The following is a 21,802-nucleotide window of genomic DNA, read 5'->3' as shown; positions in this document are numbered from 1 at the left end:
GGGGTTGCTGTAATAGAACACTTTGTGATTATCTTTCCATCATGAGAGAGCGGTGTGTTTACATTTCACAGATTTGTTGCAGATCCGCAGCAGACTCCACCCCTTCAGTTTGAATTCAATTGAAATGGTGAAATCTGCTGCAGATCTGCACCAAAATTTGATACAAAATTTGCAGCAAATCTGTGATGTGTGAACGCACCTTTAGCCCCCTAATGACAGGGCCTATTTTGGGCTTAAGGACGCAACGATTTTTGGCGGATTTTCTTCTCCATTTATCAAAAGTCATAACTTTTTTATTTTTCCGTCGACGCGGCCGTATAAGGGCTTGTTTTTTGCGTGGTGAACTGTAGTTTTTATCGGTGCCACGTTTGGGTACATAGACTATATTGTAAAACTTTTTTTTTTTATGATAGCAGGGAGAGAAAACGCATCAATTCTGCCATAGATTTTCTGGTTTTTTTTTTAGTGTTAATCATAATGACACAATTCCATTTTTTCTGCGGACCGGTACGGTTACAACGATACCAAAATTCTTACATTTTTTTAGGTTTTTCCACTTTTCTGCAATAAAACCCCTTTTTTTTGGAAATCTTTTTTCTTCTAAATCGCTGCATTCAAAGTCCTGTAACTTTTTAATTTTTTTATGTACAGAGCTCTATGAGGGCTTATTTTTTGCGAGACAAGCTGTAATTTATATTGCTACCATTTTGGAGTACATACAGCTTTTTTGATCACTTTTATTGTGTTTTTAGGGAGGCAAAATGCTAAAAATGTGCATTTTGCCTCAATTTTTAAGGGGTTTTTTTACGCTTTTTTCCGTGCACAGTCAAAAACATGTGCAGCTTATTGTACACATCGTTATGGACACGACAATACTAAATATGTGGGGGTTTAATGCTAATATGAGAAAAAGCATAAAAAATGTTGTTTTTTTTTACTTTTTTTACATTTTTTTAAAAATTCATTTTAACACAATTTGTGTCCCCCTGGGGGACTTACAACACTGCCCTGATGATCGCTGTGATAAGGCATGGCAGGGCTACTGCCCTGCCATGCCTTATCGCTTATACAGCGATCTCGGGCACTGGCAACACAGGACGCCAGTGTCTGGCGTCCTGTTGCCATGGCAACAGGCCGGGCTCTCTGCGATTATATCACGAGAGCCCGGCAACTTCACAGAGGGAGCGTGCTCACTCTGTGAAGCCTTCCCATGCCACGACCTACATAGATCGCGGCAGGGAAGGGGTTAACAGCGGGGGGCGCATCTTCGATGCACCCCTGCTGTTGCAGCGGGGGGCCGTCTATGACTGACAGCCGACTCCCGCTGCGGGATAGCACAAGATCATATGTGATCTCGCGCTATCCCTATGACGTAAGGGTATGTCATTTTGCGGGAAGTACCCCGCTCCCATGACGTACCCTTACGTCATGAAGGGGGAAGGGGTTAAGCAGCAACTGTCAGCAAGCAAGTGGCTAGAATAACATGCCAACATATAATCTGCAGTCATTATATATTTTTCTTTAGGCCCAATGCACACGGGTGGGTTTTTGCTGCGAAATCTGCAGTGAGGTCTGGCCACGGATTCCGCAGCATTGTCCGTCCATAGCATGCAATGTAAAATAACTCTTCCACGCACCCAAGTGGAAATCACTTGCAATTTCCACTTGTGGAGGGAGAATCGCAGCATGCTCTATTTTGCCGCGGGACTCACACGGACGGCTTCCATTGCAGTTAATGCAAGCTGTCTGGCCCACCGCGATCCCGAAATGTCAATTTCAAAATCACTGCAGATCCGTGTCATCGCTGGCACAGCATTCTCTGCACTGCGCATGTGCACAGGCAGGCTGGCCAAGCACATCCGCAACAGAGAGAAGACAATCCGGACAGCTACGCGGAGGGGTCGCCAGCCGGCACAGGGTCTGATTCCGCTGCGGGATCCAGCATGCGGAATCCGACCTAGCCATGTGCATTTGGCCTTAGTCAGAGGACCATCTTAAGACAATTTAAGGACTATCTGATGGCAGATTAAAATACTTTTTCTGCATCGCTAGTTCATCATAATGCTCATAAAGCCCTTTTTATTCATCACTGTCCACAGGAAGACACCAGGACATGTGGGTTTCTTTAAGGTTCTAAACAGGCCTGAGGATAGATAGAATGACATAGAGAAGATCAATAGAAAAAGGAGAATTCTTACAGGAAACAACATGACTATCACTATTTACACAGTGGTTAATGGTTAAGTGAGAAAATCTCCTGGCGGTCTAGGGTAATTAAGAGGTTATTGGCCATATTCCTGGTGGTCAATGATAGTAAAGAGGTTAACGGTCACATATTTGGTTACGAGCTTAGAGTTTCATATCCCTTGTGGTCTAGGGTGGCTAAGAAGTTAATGATCATATCCCAGGTTGTTTAGGGTTGTTAATATGTCATATGCTGTTAGTCTAGGGTGGTTAAAAGTTTATGGTTACATCCATGGTTGTCTAGGGTTGTTAAGAGGTTATTAGTCACATCCCCAGTGGTCTAGGGTGGTTAATGGTCATATCCCTCATGGTCTAGGGTAGCTTAAAAGTTAATGGCCAAATCACTGCTGGTCAAAAGTGGTTAAGGGGTTATTGGTCACATCCCTGGTGGCCAATGGTGGTTGTGAGGTTGATAGTTATATTCCTGGTGGTCTAGGGTGATTTAGAGACTAAAGGGGTTGTCCCGAGGCAAAATCGAAAATTTTTTCTCTGCCCAGTCCCCCTTCTACAGCAAACATCACAATGTAGCCTCGGACAGCGTTTTTAAAGATGGTTTCTACTCACCAATTCAGCGTTTCATGAACTTATAAAATTTCTTCTTTCAAGGTGCACCGGGGGTATTCTCCCACGGTGCACCGCGCTTACTGTAGCCCTGCGTGCGCGCTCTCGAGACGCCGGTCACGTGGTGCAGATGATGACGTCATCGCGGGAGGCGAGGACCTCTACTGCTTGTTATGCCGATTCCAGCCACCCCATTGGCTGGACGGAACGACGTGCAGTAGGGAGGCTGGTAGCAGAATGGCCGCTCCAGTGCGCTCCCGAGAAGTGACAGCTCGTCTGCGCATGCGCAGATGAGCTGTATCGCGCGAGCACGTTGAAGCGGCTCGTCTACAGAGAAGAAGTACAGACTGCGCAAGCGTGTCTAAAGAAGGCAGAAGACACAGAAATTAGTCGGAGCCATGGAGACAGGGACGCCAGCAACGGAGTGGGTAAGTGAATAACTTCTGTATGGCCAATATTTAATGCACGATGTATATTACAAAGTGCATTAATATGGCCATACAGAAGTGTATAACCCCACTTGCTTTCATGGGACAACCCCTTTAATGAATATATCCCTGAAGGTCTAAGGTGGTCAAGAGATTTATGATCACATCTCTGGTGTAGGGTTGAGCAAGAGTAACTAGACACATCCTAGTTTTGGGTGGGTGATGGTTTAATGGTCACATTTTTGGTGGTGAAAGGTAGTGAAGGGGTAAAAAAGCACACATCTTGTGGTCTACGATGAAGCAATAAACATGTACATACCTAAGGCTCTAGGACAATGGTTCTCACCCACGGTACGTGTATCCTAAGAGGTATTAATCCGTGGGTGTGCAGCAGAGGCTGTGTCCACCTATCACGGTATTATCAGTGTATTTTTTTGGAATACGGAAAACATTCAGAAGTTTTTCTTTCATTTTACAAAAATCATGGAAATCCTCTGGTAATTCTATGATGGGTAGCATAACGGGCTTGTACTACTCTGGCCCTTCCTCCAGCAATGTAAGCAGATAGCCTGATGCAGAAAATGGCTCATACTCTGTGGTTAGAGATGAGCGAGCGTGCTCGTTCGAGTATTAGGGTACTCGAGATGCTCGTTACTCGAGACGAGCACCACGCGGTGTGAGCAGGTCCTGTCGTGGATGGCAGAAAGTGCATCCAGCAATCTATCGACCACCCAGTCTTCTACGCCGTCCACAGCTGCAACTCTGAATCCTCTGGCTGCTGCTCCTCCTTCCTCCCAGCCTCCTCACTCCATGAAAATGACACATTCTGAGGAGCAGGCAGACTCCCAGGAACTGTTCTCGGGCCCCTGCCCAGATTGGGCAGCAATGGTTCCTCTCCCACCGGAGGAGTTTGTCGTGACCGATGCCCAACCTTTGGAAAGTTCCCAGGGTCCAGGGGATGAGGGTGGGGACTTCCGGCAACTGTCTCAAGGGCTTTCAGTGGGTGAGGAGGACGATGACGATGAGACACAGTTGTCTATCAGGGAGGTAGTAGTAAGGGCAGTAAGTCCCAGGGAGGAGCGCACAGAGGATTCGGAGGAAGAGCCGCTGGACGATGAGGTGACTGACCCCACCTGGTGTGATAAGCCAACTGAGGACCGGTCTTCAGAGGGGGAGGCAATTGCAGCCGTAGGACAGGTTGGAAGAGGCAGTGGGGTGGCCAGGGGTAGAGGCAGGGCCAGACCGAATAATCCACCAACTGTTCCAAAGCGCCCCCTCGTGCCATGCCACCCTGCAGAGGCCGAGGTGCTCAAAGGTGTGGCAGTTTTTCACTGAGAGTGCTGACGACCGACGAACTGTGGTGTGCAAGGTTTGTCGCGCCAAGATCAGCCGGGGAGCCACCACCACCAGCATGCGCAGGCATATGATGGTCAAGCACCCCACAAGGTGGGACGAAGGCCGTTCACCGCCTCCGGTTTGCACCACTGCCTCTCCCCCTGTGCCCCAACCTGCCACGGAGATCCAACACCCCTCTCAGGACACAGGCACGACCGTCTCCTGGCCTGCACCCACACCCTCACCTCCGCTGTCCTCGGCCCCATCCAGCAATGTCTCTCAGCGCAGCATCCAGCCGTTGCTAGCGCAACTGTTTGAGCGCAAGCGCAAGTACGCCGCCACGCACCCGCACGATCAAGTGTTAAACGTGCACATAGCCAAATTGATCAGCCTGGAGATGCTGCCGTATAGGCTTGTGGAAACGGAGGCTTTCAAAAACATGATGGCGGCGGCGGCCTCGCGCTACTCGGTTCCCAGTTGCCACTACTTTTCCCGATGTGCCGTCCCAGCCCTGCACGACCACGTCTCCGGCAACATTGTAAGCGCCCTCACCAATGCGGTTACTGCCAAGGTCCATTTAACAACGGACACGTGGACAAGCACAGGCGGGCAGGGCCACTATATCTCCCTGACGGCACATTGGGTGAATTTAGTGGAGGCTGGGACCGAGTCAGAGCCTGGGACTGCTCACGTCCTACCCACCCCCAGAATTGCAGGCCCCAGCTCGGTGGTAGTATCTGCGGCGGTGTATGCTTCCTCCACTAAACCACCCTCCTCCTCCTTCTACGCAACCTCTGTCTCGCAATCAAGATGTGTCAGCAGCAGCACGTCGCCAGCAGTCGGTGTCGCGCGGCGTGGCAGCACAGCGGTGGGCAAGAGTTAGCAGGCCGTGCTGAAACTACTCAGCTTAGGAGAGAAGAGGCACATGGCCCATGAACTGCTGCAGGGTCTGACAGAGCAGACTGACCGTTGGCTTTCGCCGCTGAGCCTCCAACCGGGCATGGTCGTGTGTGACAACGGCCGTAACCTGGTGGCGGCTCTTAGGCTTTTAATTTGGTGGTTCAGCGCTTTCTGAAAAGCTACCCATGCTTGTCAGACCTGCTCGGAAAGGTGCGCCGGGTCAGCGCACATTTCCGCAAGTCCAACACGGAAGCTGCCACCCTGCGGACCCTGCAACATCGGTTTAATCTGCCAGTGCACCGACTGCTGTGCGACGTGCCCACATGGTGGAACTCTACGCTCCACATGTTGGCCAGGCTCTATGAGCAGCATAGAGCTACAGTGGAATACCAACTCCAACATGGGCGGCGTACTGGGAGTCAGCCTCCTCAATTCTTTACAGAAGAGTGGGCCTGGTTGGCAGACATCTGCCAGGTCCTTGGAAAGTTTGAGGAGTCTACCCAGATGGTGAGCGGCGATGCTGCAATTATTAGTGTCACCATTCCTCTGCTATGCCTCTTGAGAAGTTCCCTGCAAAGCATAAAGGCAGACGCTTTGCGCTCGGAAACGGAGGCGGGGGAAGACAGTATGCCGCTGGATAGTCAGAGCACCCTCATGTCCATATCTCAGCGCGTTGAGGAGGAGGAGGAGGGGGAGGAGGAGCATGAGGAGGAGGGGGAAGAGACAGCTTGGCGGTTACTGTTAAGGTACATACTACCAGTCTGACTGGGGCATGCACTGTGGGCCGAAGCCCACCTGTATTGTATATGACGTTAGCTCTGCTGAGCAGGGCACTGCAATGGGATACATTTATGTACCGCCGATGGGTTCCAGGGAGCCACCCATGCTGTGGGTCCACAGGGACTTCACATTAGTGATTTGCACCTGCCAGTGTCTATGTATTAAAAACCCCGGTCAGACTGGGGCATGCAGTGTGGGCCGAAGCCCACCTGCATTTAATCTGACGTTACCTCAGCTGTGCTGGGCAATGCAATGGGATTGATTTATGTAACGCCGGTGGCTTCCTGGGACCCACCCATGCTGTCGGTCCACATGGAGTTTTACCTGCCTGTGTCTACTTATAAAGAACCCCAGTCTGACTGGGGCATGCAGTGTGGGCCGAAGCCCACCTGCATTTAATGTGACATTACCTCAGCTGTGCTGGGCACTGCAATGGGATTTGTTTATGTACCGCCGGTGGGTTCCAGGGAGCCATCCATGCTGTAGGTGCACACGGAATTCCCATTGCGGAGTTGTACCTGCCTGTGACTATTTATAAAATACCCCGGTCTGACTGGGGCATGCAGTGTGGGCCGAAGCCCACCTGCATTTCATCTGACGTTACCTCAGCTGTGCTGGGCAATGCAATGAGATTTATTTATGTACCGCCGGTGGCGTCCTGGGACCCACCTATGCTGTCGGTCCACACGGAGTTGTAACTGCATGTGTCTACTTATAAAGAACCCCAGTCTGACTGGGGCATGCAGTGTGGGCATGCAGTGTGGGCCGAAGCCCACCTGTATTTAATCTGACGTTAGCTCTACTATCCGGGGCACTGCATTGGGACAAACTACAGGAGCAATACAGCGCTAATCAGACGTGCACAGCTACCCTAGCATTGGAATTTGCTGTAGGCACGCGATTGCTGAGGGTTTGTGCAGAGGCCTATGTCCTGGGTGCAGTGAAAGTCCGCTTCCTGCCTAGGATTGCTGAAGCTGTGGGCCGAGGCCTATGTCGTGGGCGCGGTGCAAGTCTGCCATGTTTGGCCGCTCAGATCAATTTTTGGTTCATGTCTTGGGTTTCCTAGGACCCACCTATGCTGTTGGTGCAAACTTAGCTCCTATCGCGGTGTTTGACCTGTCTGGCACAAAGACACTGACTGACTTGGGTAGGGGGCAGAGCGCAGACGGCTTTCCCCTTGCAGTGTCGATTGAGCTATGCGACACCTTGACAGAATGAATACTGTGTGGCACATGGATTCCCCATTGCTATGCCCACGTTTGCAGCTCCAGACGGAGGTGGCACAGGATTGGAGTTCTCATTGCTTCTGTACCGCATTATGGGCTATCGCCCTTTTAAAGAGGGTCGCTGCCTGGCCCTGCCAACCCTCTGCAGTGTGTGCCTCCGGTCCCTCCCCATGGCAGACGCACTTATAAATAGACTTGAGGGTGGTGTGGCTATGAGGCCAGCGTGTGGCATGAGGGCAGCTGAAGGCTGCGCAGGGACAGTGTGCGCTGTGGACACTGGGTCGTGGGGGGGGGTTGGGCAGCATGTAACCCAGGAGAAGTGGCAGCGGAGTGTCATGCAGGCAGTGATTGTGCTTTGTTGGAGGTAGTGTGGTGCTTAGCTAAGGTATGCCTTGCTAATGAGGGTTTGTCCAAAGTAAAAATTGTTGGGGGGGGGGGGGCCCACTCTTGCCGCTATTGTGATATGCAGCCCAACATGTAGCCCCTCGTCTGCCCTATCCGTTTCTGTGTCGTTCCCATCACTTTCTTGAATTTCCCAGATTTTCACAAATGAAAACCTTAGCGAGCATCGGCGATATACAAAAATGCTCGAGTCGCCCATTGACTTCAATGGGGTTCGTTACTCGAAACGAACCCTCGAGCATCGCGGGAAGTTCGACTCAAGTAACGAGCACCCGAGCATTTTGGTGCTCGCTCATCTCTATCTGTGGTCCATCTAGGTATACATGAGGACGGCCTGTGTGTGTCTATATGTGTGTGTATATATCAGGATGTGCATGTCTGTACTTCAGTATGCCCTATAATAATGTTAGCGCTTATTCATACATCGCCATTTTGTTCCATTTTTTTGTGTGATTTTTGCCAAACTCTAGTAAAAAGTTGAGAAAACTGCATAGTGGTGAATAGGTCCTAAGAGTGAGGTTTATGAGGCACTAAAGAGGTTTTCCTCCAAACTAGATTCATTCTACTGTATACTGAGGCTGGGTGGTGGCATGAATGGAACTGGGGTTGATGGCAACAATAATTGAACTGTATGTACTGTAGAGGGCAGCATTATATTTTATTGGGGGTGAATGACATTATTTGTACTGAGTTATTACGAATGCCCCCCACAGCACACGTTGTAGCGGATCTGCAGACCATGGTGGGTGGTGAGGGGGCTTGTAAACTCTAAAACCCCCAAAGGATCACAAGATTCGGGGAACATGGAGGCCAAGAAAGAAGGTCTCTATCGTCACCAATCCATCTGTTTGGTAGTCGCCGCTCCCTTCTGATGTCATTGTGACAACAGGGGGCGCCAGGTCCAGTTGGAAGATGAAACCGGGGATTTCCTGTTCCGGCTGCGGCAGAAGCCATATCTGTAGTGTCCCAGTATGAACTCCCCAGGATTGTTTCTTTATGGGCAAAGAAGGGTCCGGACACTTTCCTACAGGTTAAAGCGCAAAACACATCCCCTTAGGGGGGAAGGGTCTCACACACGCTCCACGTATACAGGTGGGTTCACCCCTCAGATTCTGACACGTTTGTTGCCTGAACGTTGGAAGGCGGCTTCATCACTAAACACCCCATGACACCATTGCTTTCCATTAGTCTGCATAATCTCGCAGAACGCCAGTCGCCACGCTTTGTCATCCGGTTTCAGGGCCGGTAACAATTGCAATCAGCAGGGATAACACCGCAGACATTTGCCCAGAATCCCCCACACAGTCGGCTGCGAGACATCCAACTCTGCTCACTCTGACGGTGGACTTCTGGGGACTTTCTGTGAAACTCGCACGGACGCGCTGCGCTGTTTCCATGCTTATCGGTGGACGGACGGATGATTATCGCTTACAGATTACAGCAACTTTTTTTCTGAACGTTGGCACACCGCTTACGAATTGTGCACCCGCTGGGCAGATCGTCACCAGACTTAGTTTTAAGATGACGTTGCACACTAATTGCAGACTCCTGCCTTAGTTGGCAGCCCTTTTGTCTCATATCGCCCTAACAAGGACTACGGCAGAATAGAACTTTTTAGATCTCATTTACCACCCAACAGTAAAATACCCTTGTTGTCCAAAGCAACCAATCACAGCGCAGCTCTCATTGTACCTCAGCAGTTTGAGAAATGAAAGCTGCGCTGTGATTGGTTGTTATACCTGGCGTACTGCAGTGACCAAGTTCAACCAAAGAGTAGGCAGAGAAGACTGTATACTTGTGTGGGTGACTCCTCTGTTGATGTACTTAGAGCCCCCCGCTGTGAATAATGACAAATCTGTGATCTCCAGTGATGGACTATTCCATATTAATGTCTGAAGAGCTACATAATGACTGGCGGCAGGAATTCCCCAATCCACACATAACCATTCTTCATTAGTCAAGGACAAAGCTGATTGTCAGTATGTGATTCCTCTCTACTCCACTAGATGGCAGTGTTGTCATGGATATTCACTATATCACCTTCAACTACCCCAGGCCACAAGGGGTGTATTATAATTCTGTATAATAATCTCACTATTTCTACAAGTGACCAGAATATTATGTAGTGACCAGAATATTACATTATATAGTGACCAGTATATAATACTGTATAGGTAGCAGAACATTACATTATATTATATTATACTATACTATATACAGTGACCAGCATACTATATTTGAATAGGGACCAATAAACAATACTGCATAGTGACCAGAACATTATATTATGCTATACAGTATATAGTTACTAGTATATCATATAGTGACCAGTATAATATATTATTATATTGTTATGTTTGCTAAAACACAACAATCAGTTAATAAATAAGCGTCCGCCTGTTTGTCAGCTGATCTTCGTCCCTTTAACACGGCCTAATGATCTGGTGAAGGAATATTTGGGTGAACTTCTTTTGCCCAATAATCACCTGGAGTAAAAGGATCTTAAAGGGAGTGTGTCAGCGGGAACACTTTGCCCAAACTGCAGGCATGACGTTATAGAGCAGGAGATGTTGAGCAGATTGATATATAGTTTTATGGGGAAAGATTCAGTAGAACTTGTATTTTATTCACTTATATCTCTGCACATCCTGAGCAGAACAGTTCCGTGGGCGGAGCCATTAGTGATTGACAGCCTTCTATGTACAGTCATACAGAGCTGTCAATCACTGATAGCTCCGCCCACTGGACTGTTCAGCTCAGAATGTGCAGAGATATAACTGAATAAAATACAAGTTACACTGAATCTTTCCCTATAAAACTATGTATCAATCTGCTCGACTCCTCCTGCTCTATATCATCATGCCTGTAGTTTGGACAGTATTTTCAAGCTGACGGATTCCGTTAGCTGATGAAAAAGGCTGCAGGACCAGCCGAAACGCATCCAGCTCCTTGACAACTTGTCCTGCTTGATGTCTTTTCCCTGAAAATAAAAAATCTTTTCAATGTAGAAGCCTACCTATCTCTTTTTTACATTTCCCTTTAAAAGAGTTTTCCAGGACTATATTGATGACTTCAGTATAGGTCATCAATAGTCAGTCCGTGGGTCTACTGCTAGGGATCTCCAATGATCAGCAGATATTGGGTCAGCCGTCATTGTGGAAGCAGACATCTCTGTCTGTATGCCTGTAGTGCAGCAGCCCAGTTTGGTAATGCAGACATTGAGTTTAATGGGAGCTGCGCCTGCAATACCATTCTGGGCCACAGATGGAGCTGTCAGCTTCTGGCCCTGCTTGCCATGATATTGGGTCTGGCGGACAGCTGTAATATCACACTGAGGTGTTTTCATAATTGTGCACTGCCTTATGAAAATGGAATCCATGCTTCCTCAGAAGACATTATGACGCCAATTTTCCCTCATTGGAGACTGAAAATTTGCATCGGTCTGTATCAGCTATAATAATGCAGGATAAATGTGGATCTGCAGTGGTGCTTTATGGCATCGTAGTTATCATTTATGTCCGAGGCTGGGGTGTAGCTATAGCTGAACAGAGGATGCAGGTCAATGAGCTGATGTCACATGGGCACAAGCACATTTAGCAATAGGTGTTGCATATTTGCGCACACATGTGTATGTTTTACATAGGTGCGTTTGCTTGTGTGCAAAAAGACACAGCCATGCTCCCATTCATCAAAATAACCAACTAGTGTAATTAGCTCAATATGTATCAATACGTAAGAAAATAGCAGGCTGTATATTTTTTGGTGCAAGCAAAATGCGTGCGCAAAATACTCTTATGTGAATGAACCCACTGAAATCCATGAGTTCTCTTCACTGCTTATTGAATAGATGCTAATTTTTCATGCATAATACGCTGTGCAATACGTTTGTGTGAATCCAGCCTAAAACTCATAGAATTCAATGGCTGTGATTGGTTCATTAAGCACTTGCACTGATCGGCTGAGCCAGGGCGCTCAAGAACCAATCACAGCCAGCGCTTCCTGGAGGCGGGGATTTCAAACCTTCAATCCAGGAAGGGCTGACAGAAGACTTTAAACCAGTGTTGGAGACCTGTGAGAAGTGCGGCAGACCTGGCATTAGTGATGTTACAAAACATCACTAATGTGAAGGAACCCATAGGAAAGCACAGGCTTCACATACATGCCATTTGTAGCGTTGTCACATTGCGAGAAAATCGTGTGATTTTGTCGCCCGTGTGAAACCGGCCTTACTGCTAACTAGAGATGAGCGAGCGTACTCGCTAAGGGCAAATACTCGAGCAAGTATTGCCTATTGCGAATACCTGCCCGCTCGTCTCAAAAGATTTGGGTGCTGGCGGGGGCAGGGAGCAGCGGGGGAGAGGAGGGAGGAACAGGGGGGAGATATCTCTCTCCCCCCCACTCCCCCCTGCTCACTCCCGCAACTCACCCCTCACCCCCGCCGGCACCCAAATCTTTTGAGATGAGCGGGCATGTACTCGCAAAAGGCAATACTCGCTTGAGTATTTGCCCTTAGTGAGTACGCTCGCTCATCTCTACTGCTAACCACTTCACCACCTGAGACCAGCAAAGATACAGTATTAGCTATTGACCCCTAAAGCACTTGCTCTATACACGTTACATAGCTGTCAGTCAAATAGTTATTTGGTAGAGATGAGCGAACACCAAAATGTTCGGGTGTTCGTTATTCGGAACGAACTTCCCGTGATGCTCGAGGGTTCGTTTCGAACAACGAACCCAATTGAAGTCAATGGGCGACCAGAGCATTTTTGTATTTCGCCGATGCTCGCTAAGGTTTTCATGTGTGAAAATCTGGGCAATTCAGGAAAGTGATGGGAATGACACAGCAACGGATAGGGCAGGCGAGGGGCTACATGTTGGGCTGCATCTCAAGTTCACAGGTCCCACTATTAAGCCACAATACCGGCAAGAGTGGGCCCCCCCCCCCCTCCCAACAACTTTTACTTCTGAAAAGCCCTCATTAGCATGGCATACCTTTGCTAAGCACCACACTACCTCCAACAAAGCACAATCACTGCCTGCATGACACTCCACTGACACTTCTCCTGGGTTACATGCTGCCCAACCGCCCCCCCTCCCCCCCCACAGCGCACACCAAAGTGTCCCTGGGCAGCCTTCAGCTGCCCTCATGCCACACCACGCTCATGTCTATTTAGAATTGCGTCTGCCATGACGAGGGACCGCAGGCACACACTGCAGAGGTTGGCACGGCTAGGCAGCGACCCTCTTTAAAAGTGGCGGAGCGATAGCCCACAATGCTGTACAGAAGCAATGAGAAATAGAATCCTGTGCCACCGCCATCAGGAGCTGCACACGTGGGCATAGCAATGGGGAACCTATGTGCCACACACTATTCATTCTGTCAAGGTGTCTGCATGCCCCAGTCAGACCGGGCTTTTTAATTCATAGACACAGGCAGGTACAACTCCCTATTGTGAAGTCCCTGTCGACCCACAGCATGGGTTGCTCCCTGGAACCCACCGGCGGTACACAGAAATATCCCATTGCATTGCCCAACACAGCTGAGGTAGTAATGTCGTGCTTAATGCAGGTGGGCTTCGGCCCACACTGCATGCCCCAGTCTGACTGGGGTTCTTTATAAGTGTACAGATGTAGTAAAAACTCCGTGTGCACCTACAGCATGGGTGGGTGCCAGGAAGCCACCGGCGGTACATAGAAATATCCCATTGCATTGCCCAACACAGCTGAGGTAGTAATGTTGTGCTTAACCCTTTCCAATCCAATTTGTATATGGTTTTCCTAGGGGGCTTACTCTTTTTCTGCTGTTATACAACGGCGCTATATGCTGGCTAAAGCCAGTACTGCATGAGCTGACACGTAGGATAGGCTCCGACAGCAGAGAGGCTGGCAATATACAGTAAGAGAACCCCGACGGACGTCTACCAACAATGGAGCTGTACAGCCTTAAACCCTAATGTCTTCACAGGTCACACAGTGGACTGGAAAGGGTTAATGCAGGTGGGTTTCGGCCCACACTGCATGCCCCAGTCAGACTGGGGTTCTTTACAAGTGGACACATGTAGGTTAAACTCCCTGTGGACCCACTGCCTGGGTGGGTGCCAGGAAGCCACCGGCGGTACATAGAAATATCCCATTGCATTGCCCAACACAGCTGAGGTAGTAATGTCGTGCGTAATACAGGTGGGCTTCGGCCCACACTGCATGCCCCAGTCAGACGGGTTCTTTAGAAGTGTACAGATGTATTAAAAACTCAGTGTGCACCTACAGCATGGGTGGCTCCCTGGAACCCACCGGCGGTACACAAAAATATCCCATTGCATTGCCCAACACAGCTGAGGTAGTAATGTCGTGCTTAATGCAGGTGGGCTTCGGCCCACACTGCATGCCCCAGTCAGACTGGGGTTCTTTACAAGTGGACACATGTAGGTTAAACTCCCTGTGGACCCACTGCCTGGGTGGGTGCCAGGAAGCCACCGGCGGTACATAGAAATATCCCATTGCATTGCCCAACACAGCTGAGGTAGTAATGTCGTGCGTAATACAGGTGGGCTTCGGCCCACACTGCATGCCCCAGTCAGACGGGTTCTTTAGAAGTGTACAGATGTATTAAAAACTCAGTGTGCACCTACAGCATGGGTGGCTCCCTGGAACCCACCGGCGGTACATAAAAATATCCCATTGCATTGCCCAACACAGCTGAGGTAACGTCAGCTGTAATGCAGGTGGCCTAAAAATTAATTTGATTACACTGTAGGCGAGGGCCCACAAAAATTGCTGTATCAACAGTACTAATGTACATCCCAAAAATTGGCCATGGCCAGCCAAGAGGGCAGGTGAAACCCATTAATCGCTTTGGTTAATGTGGCTTAAGTGGTAACTAGGCCTGGAGGCAGCCCAGTGTAACGAAAAATTGGTTCAAGTTAAAGTTCCAATGCTTTTAAGCGCATTGAAACTTATAAAAATTGTTCTGAAAAATTATTTGAGTGAGCCTTGTGGCCCTAAGAAAAATTGCCCGTTCAGCGTGATTACGTGAGGTTTCAGGAGGAGGAGCAGGAGGAGGAGGAGGAATATTAGACACAGATTGATGAAGCAGAAATGTCCCCGTTTTGGATGGTGAGAGAGAACGTAGCTTCCATCCGCGGGTGCAGCCTACGTATTGCTTACGTATCGCTGCTGTCCGCTGGTGGAGAACAGAAGTCTGGGGAAATCCAGCCTTTGTTCATCTTGATGAGTGTTAGCCTGTCGGCACTGTCGGTTGACAAGCGGCTACGCTTATCTGTGATGATTCCCCCAGCCGCACTAAACACCCTCTCCGACAAGACGCTAGCCGCAGGACAAGCAAGCACCTCCAGGGCATACAGCGCTAGTTCAGGCCACATGTCCAGCTTCGACACCCAGTAGTTGTAGGGGGCAGAGGCGTCACCAAGGATGGTCGTGCGATCCACTACGTACTCCCTCACCATCCTTTTACAGTGCTCCCGCCGACTCAGCCGTGACTGGGGAGCGGTGACACAGTCTTGGTGGGGAGCCATAAAGCTGGCCAGGCCCTTAAAGACTGTTGCACTGCCTGGGATGTACATGCTGCTCGATCTACGCACATCCCCTGCTACCTTGCCCTCGGTACTGCGCCTTCTGCCACTAGCGCTGTCGGCTGGGAATTTTACCATCAGCTTGTCCGCAAGGGTCCTGTGGTATAGCAACACTCTCGAACCCCTTTCCTCTTCGGGAATCAGAGTGGGCAGGTTCTCCTTATACCGTGGATCGAGCAGTGTGTACACCCAGTAATCCGTAGTGGCCAGAATGCGTGCAACGCGAGGGTCACGAGAAAGGCATCCTAACATGAAGTCAGCCATGTGTGCCAGGGTACCTGTACGCAACACATGGCTGTCTTCACTAGGAAGATCACTTTCAGGATCCTCCTCCTCCTCCTCCTCCTCCTCAGGCCATACACGCTGAAAGGATGACAGGCAATCAGCCGGTGTACCGTCAGCAGCGGGCCAAGCTGTCTCTTCCCCCTCCTCCTCATCCTCCTCATGCTCCTCCTCCTCCTCCTGTACGCGCTGAGAAATAGACAGGAGGGTGCCCTGACTATCCAGCGGCATACTGTCTTCCCCCGCCCCCGTTTCCGAGCGCAAAGCAGCTGCCTTTATGGTTTTCAGGGAATTTCTCAAGATGCATAGCAGAGGAATGGTGACGCTAATGATTGTAGCATCGCCGCTCACCACCTGGGTAGACTCCTCAAAATTACCAAGGACATGGCAGATGTCTGCCAACCAGGCCCACTCTTCTGAAAGGAATTGAGGAGGCTGACTCCCACTGCGCCGCCCATGTTGGAGTTGGTATTCGACTATAGCTCTACGTTGTTCATAGAGCCTGGCCAACATGTGGAGCGTAGAGTTCCACCGTGTGGGCACGTCGCACAGCAGTCGGTGCACTGGCAGCTTAAAGTGATGTTGCAGGGTGCGCAGGGTGGCAGCGTCCGTGTGGGACTTGCGGAAATGTGCGCAGAGCCGGCGCGCCTTTACGAGCAGGTCTGACAAGCGTGGGTAGCTTTTCAGAAACCGCTGAACCACCAAATTAAAGACGTGGGCCAGGCATGGCACGTGCGTGAGGCTGCCAAGCTGCAGAGCCGCCACCAGGTTACGGCCGTTGTCACACACGACCATGCCCGGTTGGAGGCTCAGCGGCGCAAGCCAGCGGTCGGTCTGCTGTGTCAGACCCTGCAGCAGTTCGTGGGCCATGTGCCTCTTATCGCCTAAGCTGAGTAGTTTCAGCACGGCCTGCTGACGCTTGCCCACCGCTGTGCTGCCACACCGCGCGACACCGACTGCTGGCGACATGCTGCTGCTAACACATCTTGATTGCGAGACAGAGGAGGAGGAGGAGGAGGAGGAGGGTGCTTTAGTGGAGGAAGCATACACCTCCGCAGATACCAGCACCGAGCTGGGGCCCGCAATTCTGGGGGTGGGTAGGACGTGAGCGGTCCCAGGCTCTGACTCTGTCCCAGCCTCCACTAAATTCACCCAATGTGCCGTCAGGGAGATGTAGTGGCCCTGCCCGCCTGTGCTTGTCCACGTGTCCGTAGTTAAGTGGACCGTGGCAGTAACCGCGTTGGTGAGGGCGCGCACAATGTTGCGGGAGACGTGGTCGTGCAGGGCTGGGACGGCACATCGGGAAAAGTAGTGGCGACTGGGAACTGAGTAGCGCGGGGCCGCCGCCTCCATGATACTTTTGAAGGACTCAGTTTCCACAACCCTATACGGCAGCATCTCAAGGCTGATGAATTTTGCTATGCGGACGGTTAACGTTTGAGCGTGCGGGTGCGTGGCGGCGTACTTGCGCTTGCGCTCGAACACTTGCGCAAGCGACGGCTGAACAGTGCGCTGAACTACACTGCTGGATGGGGCCGAGGACAGCGGAGATGAGGGTGTGGGTGCAGGCCATGAGGCGGTAGTGCCTGTGTCCTGAGAGGGGGGTTGCATCTCAGTGGCAGGTTGGGGCACAGGGGGAGAGGCAGGGGTGCAAACCGGAGGCGGTGAACGGCCTTCGTCCCACCTTGTGGGGTGCTTGGCCATCATATGTCTGCGCATGGTGGTGGTGGTGAGGCTGTTGGTGTTGGCTCCCCGGCTGAGCTTTGCGCAACAAAGGTTGCACACCACTGTTCGTCGGTCGTCAGGCGTCTCTGTGAAAAACTGCCAGACCTTAGAGCACCTCGGCCTCTGCAGGGTGGCATGGCGCGAGGGGGCGCTTTGGGAAACACTTGGTGGATTATTCGGTCTGGCCCTGCCTCTACCCCTGGCCCTGGCCACCGCACTGCCTCTTGCAACCTGCCCTGCTGATGCCCTTGACTCCCCCTCTGAAGACCTGTCCTCCTGAGTAAGCGTTGCACACCAGGTGGGGTCAGTCACCTCATCGTCCTGCTGCTCTTCCTCCGAATCCTCTGTGCGCTGCTCCCTTGGACTTACTGCCCTTACTACTACCTCACTGCAAGACAACTGTGTCTGATCGTCATCGTCCTCCTCACCCACAGAAAGTTGTTGAGACAGTTGGCGGAAGTCCCCAGCCTCTTCCCTCGGACCCCGGGAACTTTCGAATGGTTGGGCATCAGTGACGATAAACTCCTCTGGTGGGAGAGGAACCGCTGCTGCCCAATCTAAGCAGGGGCCCGAGAACAGTTCCTGGGAGTGTTCCCGCTCCTGAGCAGGTGTCATTGTAGTGGAGTGAGGAGGCTGGGAGGAAGGAGGAGCAGCAGACAGAGGATTCGGATTTGCAGCAGTGGACGGCGCAGAACTGCGTGTTGACGATAGGTTGCTCGAAGCACTTTCTGCCATCCAGGACAGGACCTGCTCACACTGCTCATTTTCTAATAACCGTCTCCCCCGTGGACCCATTAATTGGGCGATGAATGTGGGGACGCCAGAAACGTGCCTCTCTCCTAATTGCGCAGCAGTCGGCTGCGACACACCGGGATCAGGAGCTCGGGCTGTGCCCACACCCTGACTTGGCCCTCCGCGTCCTCGGCCGCGTCCACGTCCTCTAGGCCTACCCCTACCCCTCAGCATGCTGTATTACCAGTGATTTGATTTCACAGGCAGGAAATAAATTGGCGCAAGACTGCAGGCCAAATATAATTTTTGCCCTTTTTGGAAAACGAAAGGCCCCACTGCCTCTAGTGAATGAATTATCTAAGTTTAATAACTGTGCTGTGTCCCTGCTTATGTGTCACAGAACGTGAGGGTAGCAGAGTTATTATAACTCTTGGAGAGCAGGTATTTTTTTCCCAATTAAGGAAAGCAAATGGCGAAGCCAGCAGTAAAGCGTAGCTGGGTGCGTCTGATTTAGCAATGTTGTTCAAGCAGCTCACACGTGTCCACCGCCCTTAGGACGGACAGAGGCTGGACAAATAGATTTGTTTTCAGTTTTTTTCCACCAAAAGGCAGCACTGCGTATATTCAATGAACATGAGAAGTTTAATAACTGTGCTGTGTCCCTGCTTATGTGTCACAGAACGTGAGGGTAGCAGAGTTATTATAACTCTTGGAGAGCAGGTATTTTTTTCCCAATTAAGGAAAGCAAATGGCGAAGCCAGCAGTAAAGCGTAGCTGGGTGCGTCTGATTTAGCAATGTTGTTCAAGCAGCTCACACGTGTCCACCGCCCTTAGGACGGACAGAGGCTGGACAAATAGATTTGTTTTCAGTTTTTTTCCACCAAAAGGCAGCACTGCGTATATTCAATGAACATGAGAAGTTTAATAACTGTGCTGTGTCCCTGCTTATGTGTCACAGAACGTGAGGGTAGCAGAGTTATTATAACTCTTGGAGAGCAGGTATTTTTTTCCCAATTAAGGAAAGCAAATGGCGAAGCCAGCAGTAAAGCGTAGCTGGGTGCGTCTGATTTAGCAATGTTGTTCAAGCAGCTCACACGTGTCCACCGCCCTTAGGACGGACAGAGGCTGGACAAATAGATTTGTTTTCAGTTTTTTTCCACCAAAAGGCAGCACTGCGTATATTCAATGAACATGAGAAGTTTAATAACTGTGCTGTGTCCCTGCTTATGTGTCACAGAACGTGAGGGTAGCAGAGTTATTATAACTCTTGGAGAGCAGGTATTTTTTTCCCAATTAAGGAAAGCAAATGGCGAAGCCAGCAGTAAAGCGTAGCTGGGTGCGTCTGATTTAGCAATGTTGTTCAAGCAGCTCACACGTGTCCACCGCCCGTAAGGACGGACAGAGGCTGGACAAATAGATTTGTTTTCAGTTTTTTTCCACCAAAAGGCAGCACTGCGTATATTCTATGAATAATAACTGTGTTGTGGCCCTGCCTATACAATTCTTTCCCTGCAGTATCAATGGAGGGTGGAATGCTCTGCAGAGGCGATTTTGAGAAGCCCAAAAAAAATGCAGCACAGCTAACAGCAGCCTGGACAGTACTGCACACGGATAAATATGGCCCTAGAAAGGACCGTTGAGGTTCTTGAAGGCTACACTCACTCCTAACACTCTCCCTGCCTATGCAGCACTTCTGTCCCTAATGCCAGGTGCAACGGTCTGCAGAGGCGATTTTGAGAAAAAAAAAATTTGCCACTGCTAACAGCAGCCAACACACAGCTATCAGTGGCCCTAATAAGGACCTTTGGGGGGTCTTGAAGCCTACACTAACTACCAATTCTTTCCCTACAGCAGCTCCGGTACAAACAGCACTGTCCCTCATCTAACTCACACCGCATCTGAGGCGAACCGCGGGAGGGGCCGACTTTTATGTTCGGGTGACACCTGATCTCCCCAGCCACTCACAGCAGGGGGGTGGTATAGGGCTTGAACGTCACAGGGGGAAGTTGTAATGCCTTCCCTGTCTTTCAATTGGCCAGAAAAGCGCGCTAACGTCTCAGGGAAGTGAAAATAACCAGAACACCGCATGGTGTTCGTTACGAATAACGAACATCCCGAACACCCTAATATTCGCACGAATATCAAGCTCGGACGAACGCGTTCGCTCATCTCTATTATTTGGTCAACAGGTGGTACTTTCCATCTCCCTCCTCCCCGCCCGAGCAGGTTTGTGTATAAATGAGTAGAGTTTTCCACAACCAAATACCGTTGGTGGCAGCTTACTGCATCGCCCCTGAGAATAAAGGATCACACATGCTGAAATCTAACAGCCCCATCCTTCTTTCAAGCCAGGACACCACTGGTCCCACCAAAATTGGCCGGCTTGATCAACATTATCTAATGTGTTCAGTCACTTTAACAGCTACAGACCTTTCAGCTCGACCTCTGCTAGCTGAAACAAACATCGATCTCCACCTTCCCATTTAATTTGCTACACATTACCAGCACCAAATTGATTAATTCAAGTTAAGAGAACAATATTACTTTATATCCGGTTTATAAATAATAGTCTATACTCCATTATGTGAACATCTTTGTATACAAACACAATGATGCAGCTCTCTCTTCCCCTTTCCCAGCAGGAAATCCCAGCAATAATTCACACTTTTCTAGTGGGGTACCATATGGTTCAATACTGAGCTGTATTCCTAATAATATATTTATTAATGATCTGATAGGATTTCACAGTAAAATATAAATATTTGCAAATACAAAACTATATTAACCCCTTAGTGACAAAGCCTATTTGTGCCTTAGTTACAGAGCCATATTTTGGAAATTTGACACGTGTCACTTTAAATAGAATAACTCCGTAAAGGTTTTGCATATCCAAGTGATTTTGACATTGTTTTTTCATCACATGTTGCTCCAGGCACTCAGCTACCTTTAGTAGTAATTTCACTTCCCCCCACGGACCGAATCCCTGACTGGAGGTGAAATTTTAACCTTTTTTTAACTTTTACGCAATTGCCGTTATCCATTTGATAGTGGTGATCACGTGACCAGGGAACGCGTACCCAGCCACCCGTGAACTCTCCAGGCTCTTGGCTAGGTTTCTACGTTTGGTAGCCAGGATCAGGGAGATTTTGAATTACCATGGCAGTCCGCAGCTTTTGCGCATGTGTCTGCCACTTTGGCGACGGGTGCGTGCGCAGAAGCTGGGGTAAGGTCCGTGGATAAATCCGGGTGCCTTAGATACTTTATTTCATCTCCCCTCACCGATATGATCGGTGAGGGGAGATGAAACTTAAACTTTTAAAACTTTTTTTTCCTCCTTTTTTTTAACTTTACATGATCGCTGTTATCCATTGGATAACAGTGATCATGTGACCTGGATCGACATACAGCAGTCCCCGGTGATCTCTCTGCTCTCGGCTACACATGCTAGCCAGGGGCCAGAGATATTTAAAATTTTCCAGGGCATGAGCCCTTCTATGCTTGCGGCTGACGTTTAGGTCTGGCGCGCATGCGCAGAAGGCGGCGTAAGGTCCTGGAAGCACCTTACTCGGTGGACAGAGATGAGTACTTTCAGCTCTCC

The 21,802-nt window shown here is 49.9% G+C and overlaps 1 protein-coding gene across 3 annotated transcripts in view; it reads right to left on the bottom strand.

The window, feature by feature from the left end:
- OPN5 (opsin 5) overlaps nt 1-21,802 on the bottom strand; it is a 121,312-nt gene that overhangs the window by 20,279 nt on the left and 79,231 nt on the right. The window lies entirely within an intron of this gene.

The sequence above is a fragment of the Eleutherodactylus coqui genome, chromosome 1 (assembly GCF_035609145.1).
Source record: "Eleutherodactylus coqui strain aEleCoq1 chromosome 1, aEleCoq1.hap1, whole genome shotgun sequence".
In the NCBI taxonomy this organism is placed as follows: domain Eukaryota; kingdom Metazoa; phylum Chordata; class Amphibia; order Anura; family Eleutherodactylidae; genus Eleutherodactylus; species Eleutherodactylus coqui.
This window is presented reverse-complemented; position numbering and strand designations above follow the sequence as displayed.